At 36.0% G+C, this 19,767-nt stretch overlaps 1 pseudogene; it reads left to right on the top strand.

Moving 5' to 3' along the window:
- Positions 1-1,096: 1,096 nt before the first annotated feature.
- LOC149237023 (O-fucosyltransferase 23 pseudogene) lies at positions 1,097-3,453 on the top strand (annotated as a pseudogene).
- Positions 3,454-19,767: the final 16,314 nt, after the last annotated feature.

Here is a 19,767-nt window from a genome sequence, read left to right as displayed (position 1 = left end):
TATAATGGCTTGGTGTGGTCTTCTCCAATCACCTTCCAAGGTGTATATGTCCCTCATGGCATCCTCTTCCTCACCAAGACCCATGAGATTCTATAAACTTCTTCATGCCTACTAACATTCACCAAGAGCCTTCTACCATGTCATTTTTTCAAACCATGCTACCCTACCTTTCGACCTATACCAATAGTTTTTGTACTCACATATCACCTCTTTTTTATAACAACCATAAGCCACCTATAGTCCACAATGTTTATCCTCCCTCTTATTGCCATATGTTCTCTCATGTTGACATCAAGACAATCCTCATTTCATGAGCACCATCAAGGTCACTAACTAGGAAGCCCTTCACTAACTTTGAGGTATATGAAATTGTTGGGAATTCGTGTTGCCAAGTTAATACTAATTATATGGTTAATGCGGTAACCAAATAATTAGTTTCCTCAATTTTTCACTTTGTTTATTTGCAATCCCAATATACAATTATCTTCAGTTTCACAACTTGTCTATTAATGGCCTTAATCAATATTGACACTGAGAGTTTTGATTTATTACAATATTTTAATAATTTTAATTATATATATATATATATAACTTTTTTTTATAAAATGACATCTCACATAATAGAGCTTCTTGATACATTGGATCTTTGAGATAATTGAACTTCTTGGTACATTGGATCTTTGAAGAGATAAGCCACCAACTCAGATTCCAACTTCTAATAAAATATTCGAAATTTTTTATTTCAAATATTATTGTGTGTGTATATATATATACATATATTCTAATGGTTAAAAAAACCAAAACACTGGTATGCCTTTGCACTTTTGGGTGCAAATGCTAATTAATATATATCATTTGATTCCTCACCACTTTAATTAATTAATAAATATATGTCTGGGCAGCTTATCGCTTAATTTTATTTTATTAAATTGTCATGTCAGAAATTTGCACTTTTGACTTAACCCACTTGATTATATAATATAAATTTTAGTAAGACAAACTGTTGAAAATGCTTATACCCGTGATTAATGGGAGCCCACTCACAAGCCATCGTTTGCTCTTGGGTTGATTTTCGGTTTTTTTCTGAATGGAAGAGATGATTGTGGACTTGATAGGATTACCTAAAATGCCTTTTGCGCTTTCGTTGGTTTTCAGTTTTGTGAATTGAGGAGATGCTTCTGGAATTGACATGAATAGCTGAAATATATTTGAAGCGAAAACAGGATTCTTGGATGGCACGAAACATCAGATGGTCCCGGAATGAGTTTCTATCCATATTATTTGATTTCTAAGTGGGTCGTAGAGATGAAGGCTATCATTTGCAAACTGTGAGAGTTAATTTGATTCCTCCATCTAATTATGAAAGTGAAGGGTGCACATTACGGAGAGGTCTGCTCATCGAATCTAGAGAGAGAAGTGATGGATTAGCGCTGTATATGTAACATCTGGATTATTACAGTTTATGCTTTGAAGTCTCCGCCAGTTGAAGCAGAGCATGTCTGGAAAAACAGAGAGATACACTTTCAGGTAGGGTTCATTACGGCCATGCCCACAGTTGCGGCTCTGGCCTTCATGTCTCGACTTCAACTAAAAAATTCAAAACTAACTGCTGGACGAAGGCAACCAAGAGGAAGGAAGACAAAAGCACCTCATGTACAGTAGAGAATAGAGAAGGGTTCATGAGAGTCATGGTTTGCAGAAGCGTTCTCCTTTTCTTGTTCTCAGCTCTTCTCCTTTCCAGATTTATCACCTTTGTTCTGCGAGACATCCGACGCACATTTCATCAATGGGCGCCAGAGCCTCCATTGATCCTGATAATGCCGGAGGCGGGTGTTAGAGATGATAAGTTTCTGGAAGTTCCGCAGATAGTATGGGGTCTCAACAATCAAAAGATCGCCCTCGCCAGGGCAGTTTTGACGGCCAGAAAATTGAACCGGACGCTCCTCATGCCCAACCTCAGCGCCTCGCTTTTCTACAAAGAGACGGACCTTTTGGAGCCCCTCGGTTTCGATCACCTCTTCTCGCTCCACCGTTTCAATTCTCTCTGCCACGGCTTCGTTCGCATGAGCACCATGAATGCCGGTAATTTTTCCGATGTTATCGTTGTGGCTAAGGGGAGTGGGCGGCGGTGGACGGCGGAAAGGGATATGACACAGCTGGAAGAATGCAAAACCCCTGAGATCGATCGGCATACCGTTATTAAGTTGGAGGGTAAGCACCCTTTTCTTTGGCACGACCACTGGCCTGTCCGGGATTATGCCAGAGTCTTTGAATGCCTGGTTCTTGTCCAGAATTTGTCAGCTGAAGTCTCCAGAGTTGTATCCAAGCTCAAGAGCTTGAGCTCTCCAACTGGAATTGGTCAGAATAAAATCAGAATGATCCCATTCATGTTTCAACCCAAATATGTGGCAGTCCATATGAGAATTGAGAAAGACTGGATGATCCATTGCAAGAAGCTTGAGATGAGGTCCAGAGCTAGAAATGGCAAGAACTTGAGAATTTGCAGTAGTAAGGACGAAATAATGACGAGGGTTGCTAACATTCCTGGACTGGAGAAACCCTCTGTTGTTTATCTAGCTGTTGCCGATGATCTTTTAGAGGACAGGGCGCTGTTAGAGGGATGGAGTGGCTTCTTAGCCCCTTATGAAAAGAAGAAATTGGGTGTGCTGGATATCTACTCAAAGTATCCCTATCTCATTCAATCTGCAATTGATTATGAAGTATGCCTGCAGTCTGACATATTCGTGGGGAATAGCTTTTCTACTTTCTCCAGTCTCATAGTATTGCAGAGAACTGTGAGAATGAATAGGGCCCGGGGTTGTGAGGATTCCAGTATGGCTTCTTATGCTTACAACATTGAAGGTACAGCGGGAGGACCTAAGAGATGGGCCACCAACATGTCGGATTTGAGCCTTGCTGCTATTAGCTATGGATCTAATGACGTCTCTTGCTTGTGAAATACTACAACCAGATGTTCAAATTTCTGTAGATTCAGATTTGAATTTCAACAAAAGAAAGTGATTCCATGTACGGTTCTTTTGTAGGCTGTGCGCTACAGAGAAATTGCCTGGTTTTGGCCCTTGGGGGATAGAGGCTACAGAGGATATTTTTTTCCAAAAAGATGGTATTTTGATGGGTCGAAGATTTTTGGTTCAGTGAAATGGATTATCCGTATGATTAGATAAAATATGTATTGCAGAAACCAGTTTATATTGAAATCTGGCAGATGATTTCCCCAATCGCAATATGGGGAATGGCGCGTTTATGTGTTTCAACCGCAGACAGGCTTGAAACTGCTAATCTAAGCTAAATGTTTGTGCATTTTGTATGATTCTTTCTCACCATGATGGTTTTCTTGTATGATCTCATAACGTTTTTTGAGACAGAAGTCCTTGACTTTTTTAATATAAAGGACGGTTTTTTACCTCTCGGGAACATTTTCTGAGAGAGCAAGGAAGATGGTCGATGCCTTAAAACAAATGGGTATTGTTCAAAACAAATTGTTAATATACAGTGATGTGCGTAAGAACCAGTTTTGTTAAATTGGGTCTATATTTATATCAGAATTAATCCAGTTTGTTCTTGAAGATGGTCATTGTAAGTTAATGTGGCAAATTACATACACGGAATTAAATGGTTTGACTGTAAAACAATAGAGAACTACCACCCTAGCCTGTCTTTCCAATGTCCCTCGGTACTCCGGTTTCTAATAGAAAGAATCGTTAATTCCACTGATCTTCCAGTTATTAGAGTTAAAGTGTTAAGTGGGTTTTGCTTTTTTCCTTTGTCAAAAATGGCCGAATTCAAGGGCTTGGATAAAGGTTGGGGAAGAGTTTAAACAGCCGTGGCTAAGATTTGAAATTGTTGGGTAGCAGACTGCAAGTTTTGATTGTAAATGCCGTAACTGAGGTGTTGTACTGGTTGTGATGTGTTCAACAACCTATTGGACATTGATGAGAAGAGGAAATAAGTGATGAGTCATTTAGTATAGAGAGGAGGAAATTAGAGATAGTCATTTAGGACACAGCTTCAATCTGAAGTCAATCATTACAGTACAAACGTTTGTGTTATAGTCCACACTGAATTTTTTTTTAATTTTCCACAATAAATGATGTCCTTTTATTTGGCATACGAAATGCATTTGTTACATTATACGAAATGTATTTGTTACATTATAATTAAGTAATGCTACTTATTTGTGTCCATCACATACATTAAATTGTGAATGTAATATACTCGGCCGCAGTGTAGATTTTTGTAGAGGATGTCATACCTGGGGAATGGTGGATAAAAAAAAGGGAAAAGACTTGAACGGTCAGTGCCATGTCGTCTACGTGGGGAGAGCTTTGGAGTATGGTTTTTTTCTAGAGTATCACTTTTGTTATTTTATATGAGGTTTGGAGTTGGAGTTTATTTAGAGAGTGATGGACGAAAATCAAGATAATTTAAATGCAATTTATAATCTACAACTTCAAGATTAAAAGATACATTTCCTATTCTATCCCTGTGATCAAAGCTAGTTTTTCCCCCACCTCCCTCTCAAGCTTGGATGGCATAAGGATGCCCAGTCTTGGCTCAACCATTGGGGGATAAACGAGGAGATTATCTCGGGGAATAAAGATGGTATAAAAAATACTATTACCTCCAAATTTAAAGATTAATTGTGGGATGATAAGGAGCTAGAGGGGAAAATGAAGCTAAGGTATTACAAGGATGAGATCAACCCCACCCTTGCAAACCCGAAATATCTCTTTGTCTTGACCAATACTAAGACGATAGTGAATATTGCAAAGATTAGAACTAATTCTCATGAGCTTCATAGTGAAACTAGGTGTTGGACTATCTTCAAAACACCCTAGGACGAAAGAACCTGCCACCTTTGTGATACTAAGAGGGTTGAAGATGAAAAACACTTTCTCTTAAATTGCCCAATGCTTACTCACATTCATTCTCATTTCCAAAACATTTGTCACACATCCGACCTCCCCAACTTGTAAAGTTATCATAACTATAGTGATTTTGGAACATTTCTTTCCCTCATTTTTTATCATAGCAATACAATTTTAAAGAGTCATAATCAATCATTTATTAATGTTAAACAACTTGCATTGGTCTTAGTGGATGTGAATTATCATTATCTATATATATATATATATATATATATAGATATATATATATGGAATATGCAATTTATTATTGATTTTTCTAATTGTAATAATATTTTTAATTTTTACTTCTATTTTGAATATATATATATATATGTTTGTCAAGTTGTATGTGATCCTCCAAGCTTGACTTATGGTTTGAGGAGTCACCGGAGATCAAATTCAGCTGTGCCACACTAGCCCTAAACTGACTGAATTTTTTAACATTTTTCCTCTCCTTAGCACAAGGCACAACCACCCTATGAGGTTTGATCTTAGGCCACCTTGCTAACGAGGCCTATCCTCAATTGATTATGCTAATAAGACTTAACAAAACTATATATATATATAATTTTTTGTTATATTTTTTACATTTATTATTAAAATTAATTATAAAATTATTTAAATTAAATTTTTAATATAGATAAATTTAATTTATACTTTTAAATAAAACTGATAAAATAATATTAAAAAGTGAATGCTCTTTAATAAAATCAATAAAAAATTATAAAAATTAAAATATTAAAAAACACAATTTAATATTATAGACAATCACCTCTATAAAGTACAAATACAAATATTTCAGTAATTATAAAAATTTAAAAATTAAAATATTAAAAAATCAATTTAATATTATAAACATTTACCTCTATAAAGTACAAATGAAACATTTAAGTAAACTGAGTTGCGAAATAAATCAGAAATGAAACATTTTGGCGGTTAGTTACATTATTAGGATGTCCACGAATTTCTTAGAGCGGTGTGACAAAATTCAAATGCTATTGATAGATAAATAATAAATTTCAATATATCAAATTAATTTATTTAGTGCATAAAGTTGATAAGGTGATTTGATGGAATTGTTCATTAAACATAATTAAATTATAAACGTCGTCACTAATTTTTTATATAAATGATGAAAATGGTAAAGTAGTTATTCGAGCAATTAAATATATATATTAATTAATATATATTAAATTTAAGTTCAAAATTTTTATATTAATATTAAATGGAATTATAATATAAAATAAAGTTGTGTAATTAGTGTGTTGATTAGTTTAATTATTGAATTTTGAAAAGTATGAACTATTTTACTTGACAACAAAATAATTTCAGCCAAAATGGTAATGTTCTTGCATCCTTGTTTAACATATGTTTTTGAAAATTGCACGTTATTGGTTTAAATGTGACAAACTTCATTTAACAACTCACAAACTATTGCCTATTTGCACTACCACTTGGTTATTTCATCCATGGTATAATGTAACAAACCACATTTGACAAAATCATATATTATGTTTCAAGTGTGAAAATTTATTATCTACTTTTGTGTAGGTAAATTCAAGTAACAATGTTGCAGATGCTAGTTATGATTGTGCAAACAACATGCATCTTTGTTTTGAGGTTGCAATTACCTTAATAAAAGTTTTTTTTTTTAGCTTTATGTCAACCCAAAATTATTAAAAAATGTTTGAGAATACTGCAAACTAATTAGGGAAACTCTTGACAATATGGCACCAATGTCCCATTGCATACCTATAAGTTTCAATTGTTGACATGGCTCAAGAATTATCTTGTAATTAGGATTTATTCTTTAAAAAAATTATCCTTTTTGGAATAAAGATATAACATGCATCATTGATTTATACTAACACAAATTCAAAGCTAAACTTGACACTAGCAATGTTAGCAAAATAAAAATTAAACTAGGTTTAATGGCCCTAGCAAAGAGAAAGTTTTGCAAAAATTTCTATAAAAAAGTTTTGTGCTTCAACAGTTGGAAGCTTGATGTATGCCATGGTATGTACATGACCAGACATTGCATATTCAATGGAAGTAGTGAGTAGGTATCTTTCCAATCTAGGCAAACAACATTGACAAGCAGTAAAATGGATTTTTAGGTATCTCAAGGGCACTAGTCATTATTGTTTATGTTTTGGTCATAATGAGACTTTGCTTTAAGGATTTACAAATGCATATATGTCTGGAGATATGGACCCCAGAAAGTCCACTACAGATTATTTGTATACATTTCCAGGTGCAACAATATCTTAGGTATCAAGGCTACAAAGAATAGTATCTCTCTCTACAACAGAGGTAGAGTACATAGGTGCAACAATATCTTAGGTATCAAGGCTACAAAGAATAGTATCTCTCTCTACAACAGAGGTAGAGTACATAGCTGCAACAAAAACTTGTAAAGAGATGTTGTGGAAGCAACGATTCCTAGGAGAGATAGGAATAAAGCAGAACAAGTATGTGCTATTTTGTGATAGTCAGAGTGTCGTTCAGTTGGCGAAAAACCCAACATTCAGTAAAAAACGAAGAACATTGACTTAAGGTACCATTGGATCTGGCATGTGTTAGAGGAATGACAGTTATCCTTGGAAAACATCCATACATATAAGAACCTTGCTAATATGCTCACTAAGATTCGACCAATAAATAAACATGAATTATGTAAAAGGCATGGTAGGACTTGGCATGACTTGATTCAAGACTCTTCGTTTAGCTTCAAGTGGGAGAATGTTAAATGTGAAGCCACAGAACGCAGCTGACGCTAAAACAGTCAGTTGTCTTCTCTCCACCGCCTATGTCAACCACCGCCCTTGACTTCTAACTTCACTATGCAGTCATGAATTTCACATGAGAGAATTATAGAACTTCCATCCTCATCTATAAATTTGTAATTTGTCTCAGCCTAAGCATGCAAGCAAGGCAAGGCCTACAATGTAATAGAAGTCTGTGATTTCTATTCTCCATTAAATAATTTCTTCTTGCTTCCATGTTCTATGTTCTGTTGTCTCTCAATTCCAGATACTTTTCTTTTGTTTGTGTTTCTCTGAATTCCATCACTTACCAATCATATCATGATGATTGGTGCCTTGAAGTATCCGCCTGTTGAAATAATGGGCACGCATGTAGACTAAAAATACAAATTAGATACACTTCCTAGTAGAATTTCAGGTATCCATGTCCACACTCAGCTCCGCCATTGATGCATTGACTCCAGTGAAGCAAAATCAAGAACCAATTGCACAATGAAAGAAGATGCGAACTCCTCATCTTGTAGGGAATGCAGCGACTTTAATGAATCTCAAACAATCATAGGATCATTCTCACCCAGACTTAGTGACAACCTTGATGGCAATAGACTTCAACTAAACTCTCTTCCATTTTAGTTTTATTACTCTTCATTTCAGTTTTACCAAGAGTGCAAATTTTTATATTTAAAAATAATAAAATTATATATATATATATATATAATTTTATTAATAATTTTTCCCTAATTCAAAAGATGAAAAAAAATTGTATTTCCTCTAATATTTAATATGAAGCAAACATATATATATATAAAAAAATAATTCAATGTGCATCTATTTATATGTTTATAAAGAGAGATTATATCCTATGGACATATGTTTTCTACTTCAGAATATCAAGGCACATGTATTAACATTTTAATGTGGAGAATGTGAATCATAGGTTAAATATTTCAATGTAAATTATATATCTATGTATGTGTGTGTGAAATGAGTGTAAACAAAAAATTCTTTATAATGAAAATATGTTATTATTATTTTGTTCATAACTAGCATAGATCCATCTTAACCCCTGATTTAGCAAGAGCATAGAAGACTAAAATCTTTAGAGGTGCAAACCTTTACTCAAGTTTTGTATTAAGGCATCTTGAGAAATTTGATCCCTCCAGGTACTTGGCAGATCCAGAGTTAAAATTAATCCATGCTGATATTCTACAAAGACATCGATCTTCTAGAGACCTCGAGTTTAGATAATGTTTTCCCTCAAGTGTTTCAACTCTCTTTGAGACAACTTTGTTCTTATTTGATGCATGCATATAAACATATTTTCAAAGGATTTTGTTGTGGCTACCGTGAACATGGGATTATGGACCACAATTCTTAATATTGTGCACTTTAAGGAAAGCAAGCATCATTAAATTGATTAGAATATGTAATGAGTGTAGTTGTATAAATTAAATGGATAGTATATGTCGATAGGCATCAAAATACTTCAACTAACACTTGTCTTATTTTACTTCTCATGTTGCCAATATTTAACAAAAACCATATAAATTAACTAAATTATAAATTCATTTTAAATCGTTCTTATTCTTATTAATTATAATTAATATATGAGTTAAAATATGCATATACATCCAAAAAAATTATAACAAGATTTTTAATTATGGAAATTTTTAATGTGTAGATAGATTTTTTTGGTCCAAAATAATTGTTTACTAAAAATATTTAAAAATATTCCATAAAATTTAAATCTATACTATCTATTTAATAATTATCGATAATTAAATTAAAAATCACCAAACTCTAAACTCTATTTCTAGAAATTACATATTTTATGTAACTTTTTAACCTAACATGGATGTGTTTTTCAAAGTGATTTAAAAAAGAGACGTTGGATGGCGGTCCCATGAGGTGGTTCTTGTGAAATGAGTTGTCTTTAGTGTGACTTTTTGGAAGCTTTTCCGGTGGATTTTTTCGGTCTAATTTCTCTAAAATCCGGCAAGAATTCATTGAAATCACAAGTTTGATGGGTAAACTTTGCACAAAAGAAGTGCCATAAGGGTTTTTCAGGGTGTTGAATCCATATATACAGTCAAAAAACTAGTTTAAATAACACAAATCAAGATTTTACCACAAATTTTTCCACCAGATTCTAGCACCAGAAACTCCAAAAAATCGCACTAAAATCAACTCCCTTATAAAATTGTTTCAAAATGTGTATTATTCCACTTCATATAAGTTAAAAATAAATGCATATATTCACATTTTATATATTAAAAGTTACAATGGTGTTGGTGGAGATCTCAAGGGATACCAAGAACTCTTAAAATATAATCAAATTTGACAATAGATAAAAACAAATTGAACTTATAATTTATTTTAATATTTTAACATTAAAATTTTGTTATACAAATTTTGATGAAATTATAATTTTCCTTTATTTAAAATACATTTTTATATGTATAAATAAATTTAACACTCTAAAAGTCTTTGAAATAAGATAATATAATTAAATCTATAATTTCAACAAATTCCAATTAAATTTCTAATTAAAATAAAATAACAAATATTAAAAAAAATTAACAAACTACACCTTATATTTTTCTTTTAAAAATATTTTAAAATAATTATTAAAAAAAGCCCAGCATTATCATTCCAATTTGATATCAAAATATATTTAATAACATAACTTTCTAGATACAATATTAATGCGAATATGACTCTCATCACTTAATTACTATATATCATTTTCCTTGTCACTCAAGGATCGTTAAAACGATGACTAGTATATATCATTTTCCTCATCATTTAAGGATCATTAAAAACATGACTAGTAATAGCATTCCAAATTGATGTCAAAATATATTAATTAAATAATGATATAACAATAATATATTAATTAAATAATGATATAACAATAATGGAAACATGGCTCTCATCACTTAGTATATATTATTTTCTGTATAATTTTAATTAATTAATTCATCGTAGGGGTTTTTATTTCGACTCCAGGGAGATGGGGTGTCGTTGATTTTATTTTTTATTTAATTTAACGAATTGGATTTTTTTTATTTAATTGGAGGCATCAGATTTTTTATTTTTTATTTTTATTTAATTGGACGAATTAGATTTAATCTTCATGAATATATTTAGAATATGTTTCGTCTAAATCTCACATCCATGACTATGGAGTCATGGAGAGCGAAGCGATGGTAAATAATTTATTTAATTTTGTGGCAGTTAAATTTGGTTAGCGGCAACAACGACCACACCCATCACTCATCTCCCTACGAAATGAATCAGTTACATGAAGTGTGCGAAGATCTTATATTTCATCAGTTACACGAAGACACCTCGAAGCCCTTGGGTCCATTGGGATACCACCACTGTCTATCCCACATTGTATAATCCAATATATCGTCGGCAAATACAATATGAATTACTGCACACGAATTGATCTAAGTGGATTTTCGTGGCCACATGCCTATTCCACCTAGACCTCCAGTCGGTTTCATTAGTTTCCTTGTTTATAGCAGCATTTACTATTTTTAGCAGTTTTTCAGGCCTTGAACTTCCGGAGTAGTTTTAAACCCTTAAATGGGGTTTTTTTTTAGGTCTGCAGCAAGCCAATGCCTATGACATATGCTTGTGGAAAATCATGTAGTATTCAGAGAGATCTTTCCAACGAGGTATCATACATGCCAAAAAGAGATAATATGACCAAGTTACGACCCCAAGAAGTTGGCTGCCCAACGGGGCCCACAAACTCTTGGTGTTCCATCTCCTACGGTTAGGGTTTTGGTTGTTTAAGATTTTCCCTTGTTGTTCAATAATAAAAATGCCCTTGAGCCTCATTGTAACATAGTTCAGAGGCATGTAGACGCCACATCTCTTCTTAGGGATAAGCTATCATTGCCCGAGCTAGTTTATTTCCATTTTTATATTTAAGCGTATTTCGGTTCTTTGAGATTAATGAAATGAAGTTTTATTTATGATGCACCTTTGTGTTTATGCGTATATTTGTATTTTTTGTGTTCCTGCATAAGTTCAGATCAGTGGTATCAGAGTGGTTTTCTCTTTCTCTATTTTTCTTTGCATGTCCCCAACGAGGTCTGGGTATAAGGAGTTAGTGCTTAAACTAGTTGAACCTTTGAAAGACCAAACTCACAAACCTTGATGACCTCCCATGGAGGAAGCAAATAAAGATGAGGGTAGGAGATCCTTTCAAAATATTGCTCAAGGAAGCCCTCGAGCGACAAAGGAACGCGATGATGGATAACTTTGCCCAGATTCTTCGGTGGCTACTCACAAGCAACACATATTCATCCAGGAGCCACTCCTTTTAAGGTACAATTTAACTTTGACATTCTCATATTTGAAGGCTAAATACATGCAGACGTCGTAGATAGATAGTTAAATCTTTTGGAAGGATATTTTTCAGTTCATGACTTTTCAAATTAGGAAATATTACTTTTGCACTCCTCAAAGTCACCCCACATGTCAAGGACTCGTAGGAAACCTACTATGAACAAAAGGACAAAAGGGAATCCTCACTTTTTTCGGCCGCACCCACTTGGAATTCTTTATGAGATGCCATGAAGGAACAATATTACCCTATCGAGAGCTATGAAGATAAATAGATAAAGTGGACCACGCTGTGGTAGGGAAGGGACCAAGATGTGTCGGAGTTCACAAATGTTTTCCATACCCTTCGCATGAAGCTGGGTATCAAGGATTCCATGCGGCATTTGGTACTCAAGTATTGTGGATGTCTACATAAGTGCATCTAGGACAAGATGGAGTTCGTGGACATCTCCTCGCTTGGCTGCCTATCGATGCGCTGTCAAGATCGACCAAAAATTTAAATAGAAGAAGTGAGACTTTGGATCTGTGAATCTGAAGCAAGGGAAAGGCACCTCCAAACTGTAAAACAAAGGGAAAATCCAAGGCGAGGTGACCCAAGACAACTCATCGAAGCCGCAAACAAAGAACAACACGAAAAAGACAAAGGAGGACATAGGGAAATGCTGTGAGTTCCATAAGAGCCCCACTCACAACACAAGTGAGAGTCATGCCAAGCAGTCACTAGTGGTCGAGCTGAAGGCTTTCGAATCAGATGCATGTTCAGACTTTGACTCAGAAATTGAAAAGGGGAATGACAAAGGTAAGAAGATTACCAATGCGGAGCCTAGTGTCACCATTTCCACCACCAAAATCCAGAAGGATCAAGCTGAAGATCCATATGAGGGGGAGCGGCTCTTCCACTCACATATGTGGGTGAAGGGCTCTCCACTACAGTTCAATGTCGATACTGGGAGCCAAATAAACCTCATTTCAGTAGAGGGTGTGAAGCGGTTTGGCCTAGTGACCACACCACACCCACAGTCGAAAACCATCAGGTGGCTTCACCAAGGGCGAGATATTTGTGTCAGCCAACAATGTCGTCTTCCCTACAACATCAAGCCCTTCACAAATGAGGTATTATGTGATGTTGCTCCTCTTGAAGTTTGTGATGTATTATTAGGCCAACCATACTTGTGCAAGCGACATGTTGTGTATGAATCTAGGCCTCACACTATTATTATTACTTTGGGCAATAAGTTGTACATGATACGGGAGGGAGCACCGGCTACTGTTATTTCTTTGATCACTGCAAAGCAATGCAATAAGATCCTTTCCTAGACCATGATTTATTTTTTTCGTTATGGTTCACCCTCAGGGCAAGAAGAAAATTGTGACCACGACCTCCAAACAAGTACCTCTGCATGACAACAACACATGAACAAGGTTGTGGAGGAGTATAAGGACATCTTCACCTCACCCACAGGGGTACCTCTACACTGTCAGGTCAAGCACTCCATCGATTTGACCTCGGGCGCACTGCTACCAAGTGGACCTATCTATCGACACTCTGTTTCGAAGAATGATGAAATCAAGAGGTAGATTCATGAGTTGTTGCAGAAAGGGTACATCAAACCAAGTTCATCACCTTGTGGGAGCTCGATAATGTTGGTACAGAAGAAGGACGAGACCTGGAGACTTTGTATTGACTATTGAGTGCTAAACAATATCACTGTATGGAATAGGTATTTAATCCCACAGATTGATGACCTTCTGGACTAGGTCAAGGGGGGGGAATATTTTAGCAAGATTGATTTGAAGTTTGGTTATCACCAGGTATTGATTGAACCCTCCGATGTGTAGAAGATTGCCTTCAAATCCAAGGAGGGCCTTTTTGAATGGTTTGTCATGCCTTTCAAGTTGACGAATGCCCCTGCAATGTTCATGAGGCTGGTGGATGAAATCTTGCGACCCTTCACCAATTCAATCGTGGTGGTGTATTTGTATGAAATTCTGATCTTCAACTAGAGTTGGGAAGAACACCTCCACCATATTAGACAAGTCCTCTAAACCTTGCGGTAACACAAGTTGTGTGCCAATTTATAGAAATACACTTTTGGTATGACCCAGTTCAATATCTGGGGCACAACATTGAGAGCAGGGTGTGCATGTGGACCCAACCAAGATACAATTCATTTAGGATTGGCCAGCCCCAACCACTCTAACAGATCTCCACAGCTTTCTGGGTCTTGCCAACTTCTACTGCAGGTTCGTGTTGAGGTTCTCTCATATGATTTGGCCTTTGAGTCAAGTCACTAAGGGAGGAGCGAAAGAAAAATTCTTTTGGTCTGAATCCCAACAAAATTCATTTTTCGAGTTGAAACATTACATCTACTCTGCACCAGTGCTCACATTACCAGACCTATAACAACCATTTGAAATCGAGACAGATACCTCTGGCTATGTTATTGGTGCAGTTATTAGTCAACAGGCACATCTAGTGGTATATCATAGTGAGACACTTTCAGAAATAGTTCGAAAGTATCCCACCTATGACAAAGAAATGTATTCCATTACGCAGGTCTGCTGACAATGGAAATATTACATTATGGGGAAGGAAACAATCATCCACACAGACCATCAACCCTTGTAGTTCATACAGACACATGGAAAGTCGTAAAACGATCACCATAAAAAATGGTCCACATACCTGTAACAGTTTGATTTGAACATTAAGTACAAGAAAGACAACACCAACAATATTGCAAACTGCCTCAGTCGACCTCTGTTCATGGCGCTGACCACCATGCGCGACCCTTGTGGGCACAAGACTATGGGGTGGCCGCATTTTTACAAGAGAGATCCAGAATTCGACAACACATACCAGACACTCCTGGATGGCAAGAAATTTCCAAATTTTCACCTCCAGGATGCACTTCTATGCCACCTGGGACACCTTTGTATTCCTTCAAGTAAGCATGCCAAGATGATTTGGGAGGTGCACTATAGTCAAGTCATTGGACAGTTCAAGGTAGAGAAAATAGTGGTAGTGTTGCAAAAGTATTTTTATTGGCCGAACCTTCAACATGATGTTGGGAAGTAAATCAGATCCTGCACTGCTTGCGGCATTGCCAAATCGACTATCAAGAAGCAAGGCCTGTATACTCCTCTGCCTACTCGTAGTCGACCTTGGGAATCCATCTCCATGGATTACATGTCGGGCCTTTGATATGATTAAAAAGATTCATTTTGATTTGCTAAGATCCTCCTCAGATTATAAGCAAAATTCTATTCATGTGCTTAAGGATTCATGAGTTTATTGCAAGTGAAAATGAGTTTTTACGTTAATTTTATGAGCAATTTAACATAAATAAGAAAATGAACAACAACATATAAATGTACAGAACATCACCAACAACACATCACAATAAGAACATGATGAAGGAGTTCACCCCTCCTAGGATACGTCTCCTTGGTCCATCTTCCAATGGCTTGGGCCTCTCTATTATGCTCAAATGTGTAAAAATATGCATTTACAATGCTCAGATACTTCTGAAACCTACTCCAATGAGTCCAAAATGTTCAAAAATGGCCATCTAACATCTTTTTGCTCCCAATTTGGTCGAAAACTAAAGAAATTATGACCTATCCTAGTTTCTCCACTATTTTCTCCACAAATTGCCCAAAATCCAGCATCGAACCCTCATTTTCGCCTAGATTCCCGCTAACTAGCCACCAAATCCATTGAAATCCAAAAGGATAAATTGGTTGGCGAGACCTAAAAATTCATAGATTAAGGCCATATGAAGGGTCATGCACCCAGGGGCTATCCCTTAACCTTGACCCCTTTCCTTCAACGGTCGCATAAATGTTGGCGGCTAGACAACAGTGTTCACATGGGCGGCTACCCTAGTGGTTTTCCCCAACGGTCAAGCAGCAATAGTGACATCGCATGGGTGGTGGCGTTCTCCATTCACATGTTGTTACCTTCGCGGTTAGATATGGCGGTAGCAATTTAAGGAGGGGATGCGGGGCTAGCCTCCCTCATGTGGTTCCGCCTCAAGTGTGGTGGCAAGGGCTGGGTTAGATCCCAACCCGCACCCCTAATGTGCCATCCATACCAACACAAATATGTATAAAATCCATAGTATGTTAAGAAATCCACTCGTGGCATGTGCGGGGGAGGTCACGGGTTCGACCCCTAGCGCCTCCTCCCAAACCCTTAACAAACTTTTGGTGGCCCTTGTACTGCCATGTGGCGGCCTCTTGTTGGGCCACGTGTTAGCTCGTGGTTGGCCACCCTCTGTTCGATCACAATTCGCTAACATGAACAATGAAATCTTGCCACTTGTCAATAGGATGATTCGTCGAGGAGCCCATTGACCAAGTCAACGTCCACATAACTTGCCCAGTCAGTGCCACGTCAGCAGTATGGACTATTGACTGGGTTGTGCTTTGTTTTGAAAATTTTCTTGTTTGGGAAAGTGAACAAAACTCGCTTCTAGAGTCATACAAAATCTGTTTTGTGCGAAACAAGTTGCGTCATATTCAGGATGACGAGCACTACGCAGTCGTCTACGTTCCACACCAATTTGACAATTTTAAACTTTGAGCTATTTTTTTGAGCACTTGATCATTCCTCCTCGATAGAAACTTTTTGGACCCCAAAATATCACTTTCAATTGTCTAGAAGGTGAGGATACAATTCCCTCACCTTTCCAATCTTGATCCATTCATCACTGGCTTGGAACTTTTGATCTACATGATGCTGTCGTGCCTTAGTTTGTACTTGCCTTTGCTCTTTTCAAGCTGATCTTTCACTGTTTGATGTGCCATTTGGAGTCATTCAATGAACTCCTTGGCTTTGTCCATGTTAGCATCAACAACAACATCCTTCTTACCAAGATGATAAAGCACATTATGATACAAATGGTAAACGAATGCCTCTACTTGATTCCATTGACTCAAGCTTGAATGTACATCTTGAAAGTATGTATTTTGCTGAACATAAATTTCATGCAAAACAAAATGATTCTTGAGGAAAGTAGTTATTCAAACTATAGGCATAGAAATTACATTAACAAACTTGTTAGTTATACCTTCCTTATTCCTTTTGACCAAGTTGAATGGTAGAAGAAAACCCATCCAATGAAAGTGCCTTTGTCGTTGCAACTTAAACACTGCACCATTGTAAATTTTTGAATGGAATGAAATTAGCTTACCATGTTGCATAAGCACTGTGCCCATGGCATAGTCACATACATCAACCTGAAACTCAAATGAATTTTTCAAGTATAGAAGAGCAAGTATAAAGGCTAAACTGGTCTTTTGTTTCAAAGCATCAAATGCCTCTTGTTGTTTGCCTCCCCACTGGAAGACCTTTTGCACAACTTCTAAAGAATACAAATGAGCTACAATAGAAGAAAAATTAACAAAGCCTTTCCTCCAACATTGGGTTGCTCCAAGAAAAACCTCTTATCCAAATGACTATCTTTAGAATTGACCAATTCATAATGGCATCAATCTTGGAGAGGTCTAACTTCAACTCACCTTTTCCAATATTATGGCTCAAGTACATCAAAGAAGTTTTATCCAACATATACTTTGACATATTCAATAACAAATGTTCTTGACATACGACATCAATTATTTTTTTCTCACACATGACATGTTCATAATGAAATTTTCTGAAAATGGAAATGTCATCCAATTAAACTATCATGTCTATAAATGGCTTCAATACATATTTCTTCATATGCATGAAAGTAGTAGGATCATGGCAAAGACCAAAAATCATAACAAGCCATTCAAACAAACCTTGCTTGGTTTTAAATGTCGCTTTCATATGTCTCATTCAACAAGTCTACTTTGATGATAGCCACTTCTTGAATCACAATTAATGAAATGCTCTCCACTCTTCTTGGACACCAAAACAATAGGTGTACCACATGGTGCACGAGATGGCCAGATGATAATTTTGTTCAACAACCCATGGATTTTCTTTGTTATTTCTGCACTTTCCCTTCTTGACATCTGATGCATGTCAATGTTAGAAAGAAGACACTTTTGCTGCAATGGTATTTCATGTTGGATTCTCCTCTTGGAAGGAAATCCCTTTTCTTTATGAAACACCCCAACATCGTGGTTAACAACATCAACCAAATCATTTTTCGATTTTTAATTAGAACCATCAAACAATTCATAATCAACATCAACATTGGGTTTGATCATAAGAAGCACTGAATTCTTGCTTGAATTCACTAGTCTTTTCATTTTCCCTGCATTAACTAATGAAAGGTTTAGTTTCTTGTGATGACCTCTCACAATATACTCCACACCATCCTTGAACAATTGATACTTGTTTTCATGACGATAGAAGATTTATTTTCTATCATAGAGGTAAGGACTACCCAAAATAGTTCCTGATATATCAGGCGGTACAAAATCTAATTCATCTTCGTCAATGAAGTTTGCTGTGATTGCAAACCGAAGAATACATTTTCTTGTAACCTGTAAGTTTGTGCCGTTGCATATCCAACCCAATGGATATGGCTTGGGATTTAAAATGGTTTCAAGATTAAGTTTCTTGACTAAGTCATCAGATATCAACTTGTCTTGAGACCCACTATCAAAAAGTGTGTCAATTTTTGAATGTTTTGAGATTACCCTCACATGAAATAATTCAATCCTTGTTTTTTCATTTGGAGTACTAGTGTGACAATTTGATATACTAGTGCTAGCAATCGATTCTTTTCCTTTTATACCCATGGCTGTAATTTTAGTTTCATCACCCAAATCGGATCCCAAGTCCTCTTGAATAATGGCAATTGTCTTTTTTTTTTCCTTTGTTTTTGAATTTCTTAGGCCTCACTCAGGATGAAGCTTCCAACAATTAGCTTCATTGTGACCCTCTTTGGAACAATGTTTACATATTTATTTCTCTCCTTCTTTCTTAATGAATGCATTTTTATTTCCTTTGAAACACCTTTCTTTCTCTTTACCTTTAAGTGTCTTTTTACTACCCTTCTAGAGTGTTTTTCCCTCTTGCCTCAAGATGAGTGGCTTGCACACACACATCATCTAGATTATTGGGATTAAACATTAAGATAGTATGCCTAAGGTAACTATGTAAACCCCTATGTACTACAGCGACATGTTGTGTGATTGCAAATATGCACCTAACATTAGAGACATTTTTCGGAATTCTTGGGTGTAATCTTGCACATTTTTACCTTTAATTTGTCTAAAGTTCTACCAATTCATGATGGCTTTCCACATATAAGCTAGAAGGTAGAATTGTCTTTTAATTGCAACAATGAAATGATACCAAAAAATTGAGATCTTACCATGTTTTTTTATCTCCTCTTGTGTCTTTGATTCCCACCATACTAGTGCTACACCATCCATTCTCAAGGAAGCTAATTCAATCTTTATGTCATCCTCTTGAAGGTTTTGAATTCTGTAATAGACCTCCAACTGACAAATCCAATTATCAAGCTTCTCTGCATTCACTTCACAATTATACATGGGCAGTTCAAATTTAATATCAAGTTTTAATAAGGGTGATTTACTAGTTCCTTTTGAGGTATGTTGATGAGTATGAGTAAGGGTTGTGTTAGTGAAAGAGGGTGAAGATGCCCATGAAGAAGAAGGTGGTGGAGAGGGTGGAGATTTGCCTCCATTTTCATTACCTACTCCTCCTGAAGAACATTCTCCTTTGGGAGGTTTGGAGCTTT

This window comes from Pinus tabuliformis, chromosome 8 (assembly GCF_031772625.1).
Source record: "Pinus tabuliformis cultivar Carrire ecotype Pingquan chromosome 8, CPIR1, whole genome shotgun sequence".
NCBI classification, from domain to species: domain Eukaryota; kingdom Viridiplantae; phylum Streptophyta; class Pinopsida; order Pinales; family Pinaceae; genus Pinus; species Pinus tabuliformis.
This window is presented reverse-complemented; position numbering and strand designations above follow the sequence as displayed.